This window comes from Odontesthes bonariensis, chromosome 12 (genome assembly GCF_027942865.1).
Source record: "Odontesthes bonariensis isolate fOdoBon6 chromosome 12, fOdoBon6.hap1, whole genome shotgun sequence".
Classification (NCBI taxonomy): domain Eukaryota; kingdom Metazoa; phylum Chordata; class Actinopteri; order Atheriniformes; family Atherinopsidae; genus Odontesthes; species Odontesthes bonariensis.
In genome coordinates, this window is record NC_134517.1 from 3,909,579 (window position 1) to 3,927,258 (window position 17,680).

At 40.1% G+C, this 17,680-nt stretch overlaps 1 non-coding gene across 1 annotated transcript; it reads right to left on the reverse strand.

The window, feature by feature from the left end:
* Positions 1–3,720: 3,720 nt before the first annotated feature.
* Positions 3,721–3,822, reverse strand: LOC142397034 (U6 spliceosomal RNA). The gene has a single exon (XR_012772603.1). It is a non-coding gene; the product is annotated as a U6 spliceosomal RNA (small nuclear RNA).
* Positions 3,823–17,680: the final 13,858 nt, after the last annotated feature.

Here is a 17,680-nt window from a genome sequence, read left to right on the forward strand (position 1 = left end):
GCAGCTATCTTCAGATCAGGGTCACTAATCAGTCCCAGACCCAAGATTAGTTTGAGCTCTTTTGAATCTCTGATTCTCAGTTTTTCCCACGCAAAGTGGAAATCCAAGAAACCTCTTGTGTTTGTTGTTGTGTATCGTCCACCTGGCCCTTATTCTGAGTTTCTGTCTGAATTCTCAGAGTTTTTATCCCAGTTAGTGCTGAGTACAGATAAAGTCATTGTAGTGGGTGACTTTAATATTCATGTAGATGTTGAAAATTATAGCCTGAATATGAACTTTAATTCTATATTGGACTCTATTGGATTTTCTCAGAGTGTTCACAGACCGACTCACTGCCTTAATCACACCCTTGATCTTGTTCTGACTTATGGCATTGAGAGTGAACAGTTAACAGTGTTCCCTCATAACTCTGTCTTATCTGACCATTTTCTGATAACCTTTGAGTTTACATTACTTGACTATACAGTTTCTGAGAAGAAATTTACGTATAGAAGGTGTCTATCAGAGGATGCTGTAACCAGATTTAAAGAATTAATTCCATCATCCTTTTCTTCACTGCCATGTGCAGATATGACAGAGGACGACTAAACTTTACTCCAGCAGCACTTGACTCTCTTGTTGACAGCACTATAGTTTCAATGCGTACAGCACTGGACAATGTTGCCCCTCTGAAAAGGAAGGTAATCAGTCAGAAGAGGTTGGCTCCTTGGTATAATTCACAGCTGCGTGCTTTAAAGCAGACTGCAAGAAAGCTGGAGAGACAGTGGCGTTCCTCTAATTTAGAAGAGTCTCAATTGGTCTGGAAAGATAGTTTAACAATGTATAAGAAAGCCCTTCGTAAAGCTAAAACTGCGTATTATTCATCATTGATAGAAGAGAATAAGAACAATCCCAGGTTTCTTTTCAGCACTGTAACCAGTCTGACTAAGAGTCCGAGCTCTGCTGAGCCAGGTATTCCTTTAACTCTCAGCAGTGATGATTTCATGAGCTTCTTTATCAATAAAATTGTTTCTATCAGAGAGAAGATTGATGGAGTCCTTCCCACTATTATCAGTGATGTATCATCAAGTACAGCAGCTTTAGAAGTATCTTTAGAACCTGATTTGTATTTAGACGGCTTCTGTCCAGTTGATCTCTCTGAACTAACGACAGTAGTAGTCTCTTCTAAACCATCAACTTGTGTTTTAGACCCAATCCCAACCAGACTGTTCAAGGAGGTTTTCCCATTAATTGACACTTCCATATTGGATTTGATCAATCTGTCTTTGTTGACAGGATATGTACCTCAGACTTTTAAGGTTGCTGTAATTAAACCTTTACTTAAAAAAACCTACTCTTGATTCAGAAGTGTTGGCTCATTATAGACCTATATCCAATCTCCCTTTTATGTCTAAAGTTCTTGAAAAAATAGTTGCAGCTCAGCTTTGTGATCACTTACACAGAAATAATCTGTTTGAAGAGTTTCAGTCAGGATTCAGAGTGCATCATAGCACAGAAACTGCACTGCTGAAAGTTACCAATGATCTCCTCTTAGCCTCTGATAGCGGACTTGTGTCTGTGCTTGTCCTGTTGGATCTCAGTGCTGCATTTGATACGGTCAATCACAGTATCTTATTACACAGAATTGAACATGTTATTGGGATTAAAGGAACTGCATTAGGCTGGTTTAAGTCATATTTATCTGATAGATTTCAGTTTGTTCTTGTAAATGAAGAATCTTCCTCACACACCAGAGTAAGTCATGGAGTTCCCCAGGGTTCTGTGCTTGGACCGATTCTTTTCACTTTATACATGCTTCCATTAGGTAACATTATTAGACAGCATGGCATAAATTTCCATTGCTATGCTGATGATACTCAGCTGTACTTATCTATAAAACCAGATGAACCCAATAGGTTGGTCAGACTACAAGCATGTCTTAAAGACATAAAGACCTGGATGACTCAGAACTGTCTGCTTCTAAATTCAGACAAAACTGAAGTCGTTATCTTTGGACCTGAGCGTTTCAGGGAGAAATTGTCTAGCTATATAGTTACTCTAGATGGTATTTCCTTGGCTTCTAGTTCTACAGTGAGGAACCTTGGAGTTATTTTTGACCAGAACTTATCATTTGACTAGCATATAAAACAGGTTTCTAGGACTGCCTTCTTTCATCTTCGTAATATTGTTAAAATCAGGAACATCTTGTCTCGGAGTGATGCAGAAAAACTAGTCCATGCATTTGTTACTTCAAGATTGGACTACTGTAATTCTTTATTATTGTGCTGTCCCACATATTCTCTGAAAAGCCTTCAGTTGATCCAAAATGCTGCAGCCAGAGTTCTGATGAGAACTAACAAGAGAGATCATATTTCTCCAGTTTTAGCTTCTCTTCATTGGCTCCCTGTTAAATTCAGAATAGAATTTAAGATTCTTCTCCTTACATATAAAGCGCTTAATGACCGAGCTCCATCATATCTTAAAGATCTCATTGTAAGATATTTTCCTAACAGAGCACTTCGTTCCCAAACTGCAGGTTTACTTGAGGTTCCCAGAGTTTCTAAAAGTAGAATGGGAGGCAGAGCCTTCAGTTATCAGGCCCCTCTCTTGTGGAATAAGCTGCCAGTAAATGTCCGGGAAGCAGACACCCTTTCCACTTTTAAGACCAGGCTTAAAACTTTCCTTTTTGATAAAGCTTATAGTTAGGGATGGCTCAGGTGATCCTTAAACATCCCATAGTTAAGCTGCTATAGGCCTAGACTGCTGGGGGGCCTCATCTGTCACACCTTTCCTCACTTTACTCTCTTTATGTATATGTGACATTATTGTGGTCATTAACGCGTGTTTCCCTGTTCCAACAGATATCCTTTAATGGTGTTACAGTGCCCCCCCCCCCCTTTTCTGTCTTCTCAAACCCCAGCTAGTCGAGGCGGATGGCCACCCTTCCTCCTGAGTCTGGTTCTGCCAGAGGTTTCTTCCTGTTAAAAGGGAGTCGTTTCTCTCCACAGTCGCCTCAGGCACGCTCAGGCCGGGAGATTGGACCGAAAAAGAAAAAGTTTTCAGTGCAATCTGTTGGTTTCCTTAGCTAGGAAATTGTTTTTGAATTGGCTCTATATGAACGAATTAAATAAAAATATAAATAAAAATTAATTGAATTGAATCATATTTCTCCAGTTTTAGCTTATCTTCATTGGCTCCTTGTTAAATTCAGAATAGAATTTAAGATTCTTCTCCTTACATATAAAGCTCTTAATGACCGAGCTCCATCATATCTTAAAGATCTCATTGTAAGATATTTTCCTAACAGAGCACTTCGTTACCAAACTGCAGGTTTACTTGAGGTTCCCAGAGTTTTTATAAGTAGAATGGGAGGCAGAGCCTTCAGTTATCAGGCCCCTCTCTTGTGGAATAAGCTGCCAGTAAATGTCCGGGAAGCAGACACCCTTTCCACTTTTAAGACCCGGCTTAAAACTTTCCTTTTTTATAAAGCTTATAGTTAGGGATGGCTCAGGTGATCCTGAAACATCCCATAGTTAAGCTGCTATAGGCCTAGACTGCTGGGGGGCCTCATCTGTCACACCTTTCCTCACTTTACTCTCTTTATATGTGACATTATTGTGGTTATTAACTCGTGTTTCCCTGTTCCAACAGATATCCTTTGAATGGTATTACAGTGTTTCACTGGAACATTGCAACAGAACCATCAGAATTACAATCAGAAAAGTTTATTGATCCCGAAGGAAATTGCTAAAAAGCTTCACGAATTTATGTGTCATCCTTTCACAGGGACCATGCTTATCTTCGCTGTATCGATTGGGATGTCTTTGCTGCACAATCAAGCAAGCACAATCATATACTGGACCCAAATGCCATTCCACTTGATTTTTAGATGATAGGCCGACAGAGATGTCAGGGACAGTGACAAAAGCAAACAAAGACATCCTTCAGTACTTGTTAACAATTGATGGTGTAATCATGGGCATGTTGATTTGAAGGAGAGGATATGTACACGGGACATTGAACTGTTACCTGTAAGTTTGTGTCCATATTATGTACCTCATGAGTTTACCTGTGTTATCATAGTAGAGGTGCATGATTTCCTGGTTCCACTGCCGTGACTGTAGATTGGCAGCAACAGAGCTGATGATTTTACAGACAGACACAAGAGCTCCATGCATTCATCATGATTTCTGGATATTTAATCTATTTCTCCCTCCCTGGTACAATTATAGCCTTTCAAAAGTTTGTCAAATGTTCGAACAGAGACAACAATAAGTAGGATTTATTTAATGTAAAAGATGCATACATCTACTCTGCCGGTCTTCCATTAGAGATATAAGACCAACAGATACAAGATCTCCAACTATACACCCTTGCCAAGTGAACAACCAAGAAGACGTGTGGCCAGGTTCTCAGGTGAATGGGGATCAGACTGACAGAAGTCTGGACAGAGTCAGTGAGCTGAACATGTCTTTCAACAGGTTCAGTATACAGGCATGCAAACTGGTCAGGGGTGAAAAAGGTGAGAAGGGTACACGGACACACGGCACGCGCGGAAAAGCGGAAACATGAGACGCATTAAGTTGTAAATTATACAAAATATATATTATAAAATATACAGTATGTCCCATTTGCATTAAGTAGAGAACAGCTGTGCAGCATAAAAGATGAATTTATAGGTACAGTAGGCCTATCAATTGCATTTACTGTACTATTATGTGTTTGATATATAACATCACAGGTCTTCAAAAGCATTTAACTGTAGTATCATACATTTAATTACATTAAATTTAACGAAAAATTTAGTCCCATGGTCCTTAAAGGGATACTACAAGTATGTAGGATTAAACGTTTAATTAATTACTGCCCCAAGACAGCCTATGCTTAGTAATAGCCTGAACGATGACTCTCCCGACCACTTTCACGGTCCGCTGTCATTAAACCACGAAAGTGAACGTTTGGCATGCCGAGCCAAACGAGCTCCACGGGAAAAACTTATATCAGCAATTCACTTGACGTACCGCCAGAGACAAATTTGTATCGACAGCTGGCACTCTAACATGAAAAACATTCTCGCGGCAAGCTTAGTTAAACGGCATTTTTTCATGACAGTGTAAGTTTTGAGACATGCATGCCACGAGCACTACGTAATCCTACATTGTGCCCCCTTTTAACTTCGATTGATGGTGCATCATACTGGATGAACACGAGTGCACCTGTAGGCTGTCATCATCAACGGGGGTATCAACGGGGGTGTGGGCGAACAGCGAGGGGATGGGGGTCGCACTCTCAAATACGACCTGTGGCAGAGCTCTCCGGACTCTGCATTGATAAACTCACGACGAATGAAACGACCTCCTCAAATGGGCAAAATGTTCCCTTTCCGTGATTATCGGAGGGTATTATGAAGGGGCATACCTCGTTAAAAAGCCAAGTCCGGCGACAATTAAGGTCTCCATTGACGTTGGCTAAAAGTATTAGCAAAGCCCTGAACTTGTGTGGAAGGCGCTAGTTAGCCACTCTACAGTTACCTCGAGTAGCACTAACACAAACAGCGTTCTGTGAGGCGGTGAAATATCGAGGAATTGTAGACTATTTCAAGTCTGTTATCAAGACATTTAGCTGACACTTGTATCAAAGACACTATTAAAAGCACATTAATTGATCTAACGACACAATTCGTTATGAAGACTATTTCAGGACATCAGTCAAATTGTAGCAGGGGGGTGGTCCGGGGGGGGGGGGGTGTGAATAGGGGTTCGCCCTCCTCACTTCTGATTGGTGATAGTGGTTCTCTCACACGCCACTCTTGTCAGTCATTTGTTGTCACATAGGTCTAGTGTAGTTTTGAGGTTCACAGTTCCACTCGCTAGTTGACATGCTCACCCCCCCCCATTTTTTTTTCTCCTCGGATCTACGCGATTCAGAAGAATGACCCATTTTGATTTCAAAACGGCGAATTTCGCCGAAAGGTGGCAAGTTTGCATGCCTGAGTATAGAACAACACTCGTGCTTCTCACTTGCCTCCAGCTACACGGGCCTCACACCCTACCTTCACAAGTTACATTTGGTTTTGCATGTTGTACTTCCTGTATGACTTCTTCAGAAGATATCACTGTGTTGTTGGAGCTCCATTGTCTCAGTAGTGATGCCTCATGTAAAACTGCAGTGAGTCCAGTCATAAGAGAGTGAAAATTTGCTTTTGGAAAAACAAAAGTCAAGCTGAGCAAGAGCAAGAGTGAAAATGTGTTTATGAATTAGTTTTCAGTACAGAAGAGACTAATGGAATGTCTCCATGTGACCTTAAAGCATAACTGATCTTAGGATAAAAACTTATGCAACAATGAAGCCTTCAGCCAATTCAGGCAGTTGTGTCACCACGGGTGCATGTCAGCTGGTGCAGAGCAGCTGCAGTGCTTTTATGTGCCGCCTGCAGCTATCTCAGTCCTGTGAGGCTTTAAAGTCACGTGACAAGGTGACGTTCTCCGGCGTCAGCGAAAGTCAGTCAGGGCTGGGGCGGATCTGAGCCAGAAGTTCTAGGCACAAGGAGATGTGAGTACCTAAGCATATAAGCATTAATAAATCAAATCAAATTTATTTGTATAGCACATTTCATGTACAAAACAATTCAAAGTGCTTTACATAAAATAAAAGCATTGCAGCAGGGAGTGGAAGAAGCACAGGAGAAAAGAAATGTTTTTAACCTGGATTTAAAAATGTCTCCATTTGGTGAAAGTTTAATCTCCACTGGCAGTTTGTTCCACTTGTTTGCAGCAGAACAGCTAAATGCTGCTTCTCCATGTTTAGTCTGGACTCTGGACTGGACCAGCTGACCTGAGTCCTTGGATCTAAGAGCTCTGCTGGGTTTATATTCTCTGAACATATCACAGATGTATTTTGGGCCTAAACCATTCTGGGATTTGTAAACCATCAGCAGGCTTTTAAAATCTATTCTGTGACTGACTGGAAGCTAGAGTGAAGATTTTATAACTGGTGTGATGTGTTCAGATCTCTTAGTCCGGGTTAAAACTCCAGCAGCAGCGTTCTGGATGAGCTGCAGATGTTTAATGCTCTTTTTGGGAAGTCCAGTTAAAAGAGCATTACAGTAATGGAGTCTACTGGAGATGAATGCATGGATGAGTTTCTCCTGGTCTTTTTGGGAGAGGAAACCTTTAATTCTGTTGATGTTTCTGAGGTGGTAAAAAGCTGCCTTGGTGACAGCTTTGATGTGGCTGCTGAAAGTCAGATCTGAGTCTATCAACACTCCGAGGTTACCAACTTGGTCAGTGATTGTAAGGTCCCGAGTCTCAAGATATTTACCAACGCTGACCCTCTTCTCTTTGCTACCAAACAGAATGATCTAAGTTTAATATAAAGAAAGACTTACTGTGTTTTTGGTTGGAGCTGACGAATGAGTACTCACCCCAGACACTATTTCTTGAGAGAGGGCAGAGGAGTTCCGTAGTAGTGTTCATGACACTCAGGTCCAAAGAAACTTCGTTTTCATCCAGGCCTTTATGTCTCTGACACCAACTGATTGGTTACATATTACTTCATATACAACTTCAGTTATTTATTTCATTCTGTCAAATGTTATCCCCTAACAAAAGCATATGAATAGTTAAAGATCCCACATAGAGAACTGATGTTCTGATGTTTGAGGATAATCTCCTTTTACTTGTAGAAACTGGAATTTATCAAATGGATATGACTTAAAAGAACCTAATGTGGTACCTATCCTCCCAATATGTTTAACCCTCTGTAAAACAATGATGTGATCTATCATATTAAATGTAGGGCTGGGCAACGATTAAAATCTTTAATCTAATTAATCACATGATTTCCCTCATTAATCACAATTAATCGCATTTGTACGCAAGATCCAAAAATGAATCCAAAAGTAGTGTATAACTTTTAGCATTTAGTTTTATTTTAAATGTGCTGCCATATAAATGAAAGTGCCATAACATTTGTTGTGCAAACACAAACACTGTCGACTTCGCCGTCTGGAAGAACTTTAAAATGAAAATGGCCGAGTAAAAGTTCCGTACCCTTCTCCAGGTTTGGTGGATCCGCTGATTACTTTCTTTTCCGGTTCCGCAGCAGACAGCAGCAGACTTTTACAAAATAAAAGCCTGTGAGCAATAGACTTTTACAATAATAAAATAAATAATAAAACCTGCGTTAATGCGCGATGAAATATTTATCGGCGTTAAATAATTAACGAGTGCCCAGCCCTAATAAGATGTAAAACTGAGCTCCAACATGACAAGTATTGAAGGCAAAGAGATTATTGTTAACTTTCACCAGTGCTGTTTCAGTGCCAGGATGCGATCTGAATCCTGACTGAAACTCTTCAAACAGATGTTTTTCAGTTAAAATTATATACAAAGTTGAGCTGCAACATTTTTTTCAGAAATTTCGACATAAAATGGGGATTGAATATAGATTTATAATTGGCTAAGACTCTTAGATCTAGCATAGTTTTTTAAGTAAAAGACTGATTTAAATGACATTTTAAAGCCTGAGGTACATAAACTGTCAACAAAGACAGACTGATGAACTCAGATCCACAATAAAAGTGTTGATTAACATGTAGGTTTATCCATCATCGGCTTTATTTCACACAGAAATAGCAAAGTATGTGGAAACGAGTTGCTAAACTCAGAACTTTAAGCTGTTACCACACACATTTAAACATTTTTTAATACTAATACTAATACTAGGAACTAAGAGATCTGAACACATCACAACAGCTTTAAAATCTTTACACTGGCTTCCAGCCAGTCACAGAATAGGTTTTAAAAGCCTGCTGATGGTTTACAAATCCCAGAACGGTTTAGGCCCAAAATACATCTGTGATGTGTTCAGAGAATATAAAGCCAGCAGAGCTCTTAGATCCAAGGACTCAGGTCAGCTGGTCCAGTCCAGAGTCCAGACTAAACATGGAGAAGCAGCATTTAGCTGTTATGCTGCAAACAAACGGAACAAACTGCCAGTGGAGATTAAACTTTCACTAAATAGAGACATTTTTAAATCCAGGTTAAAAACATTTCTTTTCTCATGTGTCTATGCATGAAATATCTTTTAACTTATCTAGACTGTTGCCTGTTTTTAAATTCATTTAAATGATTTTATTTGTTTGTCTTTATATTCTTTTATGTATTTTTAATGCTTCTTGCACTCCCTGCTGCAATGCTTTTATTTTATGTAAAGCACTTTGAACTGTTTGTACATGAAATGTGCTATATAAATAAATTTGATTTGATTTGATTTAAAATGAAAATCCCTTCAGAATTGAATTGGATAGATTCCCCATTGTTCTTAATCAGACTTTTATTGTTGATATTTTTTGCCTCTTTCAAACACTATGATAGCAGGCATGCACGTGCCCATCTCCAACACCCCCTCTCCATACCACCACCACCATATATACTATTCACACTATATACTTTGTTTGCTACCTCGTGCTTATTCAGGTGGTTTTGTGTGTGTGTGTGTGAGAGAGTGTGTGAGAGAGTGTGTGAGAGAGAGTGTGAGTAGGTAGAAGGGGGGAACAAAGGAGAAAAGGAAAATATGTCACCCCCGTGTCTGTCAGAGATTGACTTGCATTACCATCTGTTTGTGTGTGTGCTCTTATCTGAGTTGTTGATTTAAGGCAACAGAAGAAACAGAAAGCCTGTTTGTGAATATTTGGGTAGTGTTTTAACAGACCAGGGCAATGCTTTTTCTTTTTGTTTGTTTTTTCAGGTGGATGTGATGTCTGAATTCCCGTGGGAAGTCAACACAGAGTGTGTGAATACACACCTTCTCTCCATGTAAGCGCACACACTCCCTGTGCAAGCACAAAGACTTGTGGCACAAACAGTTGCAGTGGCCACTTCACCGCCATCACCATTTGTCACCATTAGCATTTTAGCTTCTCACCTGTCATCAGGGAGGGGGTCCACAGCGGGGGGGCTTACAGCAAGGGACATTGTGGGTTGGAGAAGAAGATGAGTGGTAAGGAGGAAGCTATGAAGGAAACTAAGGCTACGGCTACACGAAAACAAAACAAGGTTTTTTTTTTAAAACGGGAACGAAAACGATTTCGACCACACAGGGGAGCTTCTCTGTCCAGATGGAAACGCCACGCTTGCTGAAAACGTTGCAGTACACACGAAACACCTCTAGGTGCGCTGTAAGCCACCCCCACCGGTTACACCAGAACAATAGAAGAAGCAATGCGCATGCGTGTACGCCCCTACTTCTACCAGCGCGAAGCTCACTTTGTTCCTTCAATAACGCCGCTGTAGTTAGCAGTGTCTGCAGCAGTGCTGCTATCAATGATGTGGGGTCCATGATGATCGCTGTCTGTCCTTGTTGTGTTGTCTTCTTCTTCCGGATTTTGAATGGAAGCCGCTTTTTGTTCTGGTCACTGACGTATGTGTATACGTCACTGGCGTTAGCCATGTGGCTGTGACGCAGATGTAAACAAATCCGTTTTAGCTGTAACAATGGAAATGAAACGACGCCGTTTTCAAATCTTCCAACTCTGGAACCCGTTGTCAAAAACTATCGTTTTGGGGTAGTGGGAACGCCGGCTCCGTGTGGCCGCGACAGCCAAACGATAAGAAAAAGTATCGTTTACAGTGAAAAACGTTTTTGTGAAGCCGTAGCCTAATACTGAGCTACCAGTAGTACTGTCAACTCTCTCAATCTATTTAGAATAGATCGTTAATGTCACTGTTGCAAGAAAACAATGGAAAACAGTTCCGCAGCTCTCTATAGCAGCATAAATTAAAAGAAGTACAGAAATGACCCAGTTCCAATTTCCCCGTAAATACAGAGTGAGCCTATATAGGAACTAATGTATACTGTGTTTATATCTCACTTTCTATTGGTGTACTCTCAAGTGAGAAACTGAACAGTTACAATCAGATGCTGAGAGTGTGACTTAGCATGCAGTTTATAAATATGTGGGTACATTATAGACAGGATCAGTGCAGTTATTCAGCTTGTTGTAAGTCAAGTTAGACGAACAACTCTTCAGTTGAATTTCTGTGTAATAGGTGCCAACACAGTTTGTCTTTGCAACAGCTCAAAATATAGCATGTACTGTATATATAGTTTTTTCTCTTTTTTTTAAGGCTGCATATAAAAGGTAATTAAAGCCTTTCCCATGTATGTAGTGATGGTTTAATCATGTGTCTGTGGGCTAAAAATGACCAGTCCATTATAACCGTAGGCTTGTCTCTCCATATCTGGAAGGGATGGCATTACGTTGCATCTTCTGATAATCATGATTCTGAAGCCACTTCCACACAAATATTGGAGTCCTGTTCTATCTCCTAGAGATATTCTGTAATGGTGGCATGTGAGAACACGATGTCTGAATGTGTCAGCAAATATTTGGGAGCATATGTGGCTGCTGTGTGAGTGAGTGAATGTGTGCCCTGGTGGGAATCTCCTTTCTACTGACCTGTTGCTGCTCTCCGCTTCCTCTCTGTTATTGTGGATTTGTAAAGATACTCAACACAATAAGGAGCCTCATCTGTTATTCTAAACATGTTGTTAAGAAAGCACAATGATGTCCGCATCATAATTTCTGTCACGTGCTTCCTCTTGCACATTCCCATTCCGCTGGTCCTTTTTCTTGATTACGCGCATTAAGATATAACATCACATCGAAAAGGGACAGGCATGCTGATATTACATCCAGACTTAAGGGCTTATACATTGGTAGCAATAATTGATATTTTTAATTTTTCTTTTTTTTCATGATACCTACAATATAACATTTAATAGTCTTTCATAACAGTCAAACTATCCTTGCATGGATGAAAACACTTTACCAATATCAGCTTGCAGCACTGTGCATGTTTCATTCCAACGAGGCAGACTCATCAAGGCAGAGATTGACATCCAGTGCATGTTCCATATGTCCAGTCTGTCAAGCCGTTTAGTTTCATTCACTGAAGACTGCTTTGTACACATATGCCATTGTAAATTAAAGCCATTTTCAGAGCTCTCGTGTTTCAATACTGAGGGTAGACTTTGATCCAAAATGCTGGCAGAGATTTTTTAAACAAAGCCGACTAACAATTGCAAGGATCTCCCTCTTGATTCACCAGGGACATTCACAAATAGGTAATTAAACTATTTCTCTACACTTCTTCAGCCAATTGTGGTTGAGAAGTAAAATTTATAAAGGCTAGAAAGGTGCATTCACGCAGATATGCTTTGTTCAGTATCATGATGGAACAGTTACCTTCTGCTGTTGTAAGGTATTCATTTCTTTTTGAACCACTTGTGACTCAGTACCAGTCCTTGGCCTGCTGGTTGAGGACCCCTGTCAGAGAAATCAGGTTCTCTTGAGTCATAAAGCTCAAATGCAGTTTAAGTCACAAGTAATTAGTCGTGAAGTTCAAGTCAAGTTGTGAGTCTTCTTTAGTTTTGTCAAGTCTCTAAAATCATCACATTTGTGTCTGACTGGAGCCCAAAATCATGTGACTCAACCCCACACCCAGAGGTGTGACCAGAATGGCATATGTGGGTGGGCAGTAGCTCATCTGGGGGGGCAGAAAACAATAGCTGAAAAAAAAAAAAAAAGAATAGGTGGAAAACCACTACTACAACTTCAAGCATGATAATAATAGTAATAATAATAGTAATAATTCAATTCGGTAATGAAAATATGGTCACACTAGCATAAATCATGACCGTCAATTTTGTTAACAGTGAATTTTTTTTTTTTTTTGTAAAGAAATGTAGAACTTGTATGATGCATGCAAACGCACCATTACAATGCCATCAGGGTCACAAGAAATGTGTTCACCAAGTGAAGAAAGAAAGAGAAGAAATAAAGCTGAGAGTACCAGAATACTATTACCCTCCAGTCCTGTTGTATACCAACATCCGAAAATGTGAAAATCGCCCTTTTTTTTCAGCAGCAAGGGGTTAAGGTTACGGAGGGGGGGAAACACGATAACAAAAAAATAAATAAAGCTATAAACTTTGCAGATATATGCTTTTTTAAAATCACCACCTGCATTTATTCTATCAATACAAGACACAAACAGAGATAATGAATCGTGGCCTTTTTTCTGGCCAGTTTTCTTTGGATGGACAGGGCATTTCTCAGGGGGGCAGTGCCCCCCCCTCGTAGCCATGCCCCTGCCCACACCTCAACCTAATCATTCATTTTTAAGCAACAGTAGTTACAAAACCATGTATTTTTCCCAAACAGATCTATTCATTTTATGTCAACCCTTACCCGCTTGTGACTGCGTGCATTCCCAAGACATGGGGTGAAACGTGCTTTGTTTAAAAGAGAAAAGCCTGTGCCTTTGTAGTTAACATTGCACTGGATAGCATGGGATTGGATTTTTTTCACAATATGAAAGTACTGGTGTTGGCTATACAGGAAAACATAACCACAGAAATGATATAAAGTACCACCACATCATGCATGGAGATGAAAAATGATCCATTTGCCAGAATCAGGGAAAAGACAAAGACCAAAGTAAGGAAGAAACCAGAAGCAAATGTATGGTTGCTGGTAGAATAAAGACACCTTGAGAGAGAGCATTTGAAACCAGCCTCGTAAAACAAAAGAAAATAGTTTCATCTCTTGTTTATGACAACACTACACATGCCTTTATGTATCTCCTTGTCATGTTTCTGCTCTACTTTTTCTCCTCCCCCTGCTTCCTTTTCTTGTTACTTTCTTTCCTCTGCTACCACCACTTTGAACTTGTTATTGCAGATAAAGGGTTAGAGCTAAAACTCACCGTCGCCCTGTGTTCCCACAGTTTACTAAAACTACCCCTGAGATCAGAGGTCAGATTTAAATGCTACCAGACTATCTGGGAATCCAGTGGGCATTTACATGTTTGTTTGCTTCTAGTCAAAAATAGCAAAAGGTGGCAACTGCTGAAAATCCAGCTCAATAAACAAAACTGAAAAAAGTCAGCACATTCATCATCACACACACACATGCAGGCGTAACTGAAGGAATAATCAGATACTTACACCAAAACTCTATTTACTTAGTTTTTTTTAGAGTTGGAATGTCAAAGTTTTCTTTTATTACTGTTCTCTCGAAAATCATCTTAACAGTAGAAGAAATTTTTTTCATTGACATCTGAATAGATTTCCCATTTATGAATGACTTCAATAACTCAGTTTGTGCAGCTTGTTTGCAAAGTCAAACTGTAGTAAAAAAAAACAAAAAACATTCCACTGAGAATCTATTCTGAGGAAAAAAATAAAAATAAACCACAGAAAAAAACAAACAGGATAAAAATATAATGCTTGTGCATTCATTCTAAAATCTTACAAGCAGAGAGCATTCTTCTTGTAAGTGCTCTTCATTGATCCTGCCTGTGGGTGGCAAAGTGCTACATTTCCACCCCCATCCCTCTCGTTGTGTCTCTTATCCCAAAAGGGGCTACAAGTCAACAACTCTGACTGTGTTTTTAAGTGCTTCTCCAAAAAAGAGGAAGGTGCGTCCATTGAGTGTGTCCTAGCAGAGCACATTCCATAGCCTCTGTTAGCATTCAACCCACATAGGTCATGGCTAGCAGCCTTTTGTGTTAAACCAGCCTCGGTGTCACAGCACTGCTGCAGTTAGCGAGTGTGTGTTTGAGTGTACAAATGTAAAAGAAAATCAGTTGGAATTGTGCACATACACACATAAACACACGGTACGTTTGTGAATAATACCCTGAGAGAAGCAGGAGGTTGCAAAGTTTTTCAAAGAAAAACTTGTTACTTGAGTCTAGACTTACCTGTGAAATAAAAACCATAAAAAATACAAAATGAGATAATTATTTATTTGAAGTCACAAGTATTAAGCTAAGAGCTTAATTCAAGTACTTTGATTGAATGGATACATCACATGTGCAAAAGGGTGAGATCCTAGACACTGCTGGATGAACGTCATCCAAACAGTTATATTGTGTTGCAAATGAATCAAATGATTTTCATATATGGCTATGGTTTATTTGTGACTTGTTTATGACCAAACTTCCAACTTCCTTCTTTTTCCCAGTACTGACATCTTACTGCTGCCTTACCCAGAATAACTTGTACAGACCACCATATATTGGCTTAGTGTCTATCATGTAAACAAGCTGGCACAGAATTGCTGCACCTGTTTTCACGGCTGTCTATATTTGTACAGAGAAACATAATTAACAAATACTGCTAAATGGGCAAAAACTGTCATAATCTCACTGGTGAGTATGATTCAAGATGAGATCCAGAGTTATGTAAAATATAATTTTCAATCCGTACTGTTCAACTAGCGACACGGCTATACCTTGTGATATTTAAAATACAATGGAGCAATAGTCATGAAGAGCTTTACATATGAGAAAAAGACCTTTAAATTCTATTCTAGATTCAGGAGGGAAGCCACTATTAGAGAATCTGGTTAGTTCTCATCAGAACTCTGGCTGCAGCATTTTGGATCAGCTGGAGGCTTTTCAGAGAATATAAAGAATCAAGGCTGAGTTATACTTCTTTTAACTGCCCTTGCGCTTGCGTCTTGCGCTTGTGTTAATGGCTCAAGACGTTTATGCTTCATTTTGCTTTGCCGGCGGTTGCGTCACGTGTGCTGCGTGGCGCAACCGCCAGGACAGTAGGTGGAGTAGCGGGTTTTTTCAATGACAAGCCTACTACGATGAAAGGAAATTCACCGCCAGGACCTCTTCGGCAAGTCTCTCTTCCATAGATTCATGCTTCTTCTTCTTCTTGTAAATAGCCGGTATTTTGTCAGATTTTCAACACCTTGGGGGTCTAAACGACTACTTTCTCGTCTGAAAATGTTTCAAATGTTGCTAAAGTTATATATTTACAGATTTTAAAGCTTAAGGGAAATCAGCTTTTCAGGCCGGCTGATTTCATCTCGGGCAGGAGTGAAGTGCACTGTGTGTAAACGCTCTGAATACTGTCAGATCGATGAGTATGCCGTTTTCAAGTATGTAGTAGTAGGCGGTTTCAAACACAGCCAGTGGCTTGCGCTTGCGTCTTGCGTGAAGTTTAGAAAATTGAGGTGACACACGCAAGCACGCAAGGGGGGGCTTGCAACCGCGCAAGGCCTTGCGTTGCGTCTTGCGTCACCGACTATAAATCAGGCTTTACATTTGTCCAATCCTGAAGTAACAAATAAATGGAGCAGTTTTTCTGCATCACTCTGAGACAGGATGTTCCTGATTTTAACAATATTTTTTTTAACAATATTACCAAGGTGAGAGAAGGCAGTCCTAGAAACCTGTTTTATATGTGAGTCAGAGGACAGATCCTGGTCAGAAATAACTCCAAGGTTCCGCACTGTAGTACAAGAAGCCAAGGAAATACCATCTAGAGTAATTCTTTAGCTAGACAATTTCTCCCTGAAGCGCTCAGGTCCAAAGAGAACGACTTCAGTTTTGTCTGAATTTAGAAGCAGACAGTTCTGAGTCATCCAGGTCTTTATGTCTTTAAGACATGCTTGTAGTCTGACCAACCTATTGGGTTCATCTGGTTTTATAGATAAGTACAGCTGAGTATCATCAGCATAGCAATGGAAATTTATGCCATGCTGTCTAATAATGTTACCTAATGGAAGCATGTATAAAGTGAAAAGAATTGGTCCAAGCACAGAACCCTGAGTAACTCCATGACTTACTCTGGTGTGTGAGGAAGATTCTTCATTTACAAGAACAAACGGAAATATATCAGATAAATATGACTTAAACTAGCCTAATGCAGTTCCTTTAATCCCAATGACATGTTCAAGTCTCTGTAATAAGATACTGTGATCGACCGTATCAAATGCAGCACTGAGATCCAACAGGACAAGCACAGACACAAGTCCGCTATCAGAGTCTAAGAGGAGATCATTGGTAACTTTCAGCAGTGCAGTTTCTGTGCTATGATGCACTCTGAATCCTGACTGAAACTCTTTAAACAGATTATTTCTGTGGAAATGATCACAAAGCTGAGCTGCAACTGTTTTTCCAGAATTTAAGATTTAGATAATAATCTATAATTAGCGAACAGCCCTCAACCAACAGATTTTTTTCACACCTGTAGAGTTTAGCCTGTGATCATCGATATATTGACCAAATCCAATAGGTTAGTGTTGACTAAAGCCTGGTTTATAGTCGGTAACGCAAGACGCAACGCAAGACGCAACGCAAGCCCTTAATCGGTTGCAAGCCCCCCCTTGCGTGCGTCACCTCAATTTTGTAAACTTCACGCAAGACGCGAGCAGAGCTATAGAGTAGCCACTCTGGACTCGAGCACAAGCCACTATCTACATCACATCCGGTGGCGTGTTCATCTTCCGGTTTCATCCCCTAATAAAAGACCGCTGTTTTCAAACGCCAAGAAGAAGAAGCATGAATCCCATATATGTCTATGATGAATCCACTCGAAGAGAGACTTACCGAAGAGGTCCTGGCGGTGAATTTCCTTTCATCGTAGTAGGCTTGTCATTGAAAAAACCCACTACTCCACCTACTGTCCTGGCGGTGAATCGCCACGCAGCACACGCAACCGCCGACAAAGCTAAATGAAGCAGAAACGTCTCGAGCCATTAACACAAGCGCAAGGGCAGTTAAAAGAAGTATAACTCAGCCTTAAGGGAAAAAGAAAACATATCCAACATATTCTTAACTGTGAAGGAAACAAGAAATAAGGTGAAAAAAACCACTTAAGTATTCAGCATAAA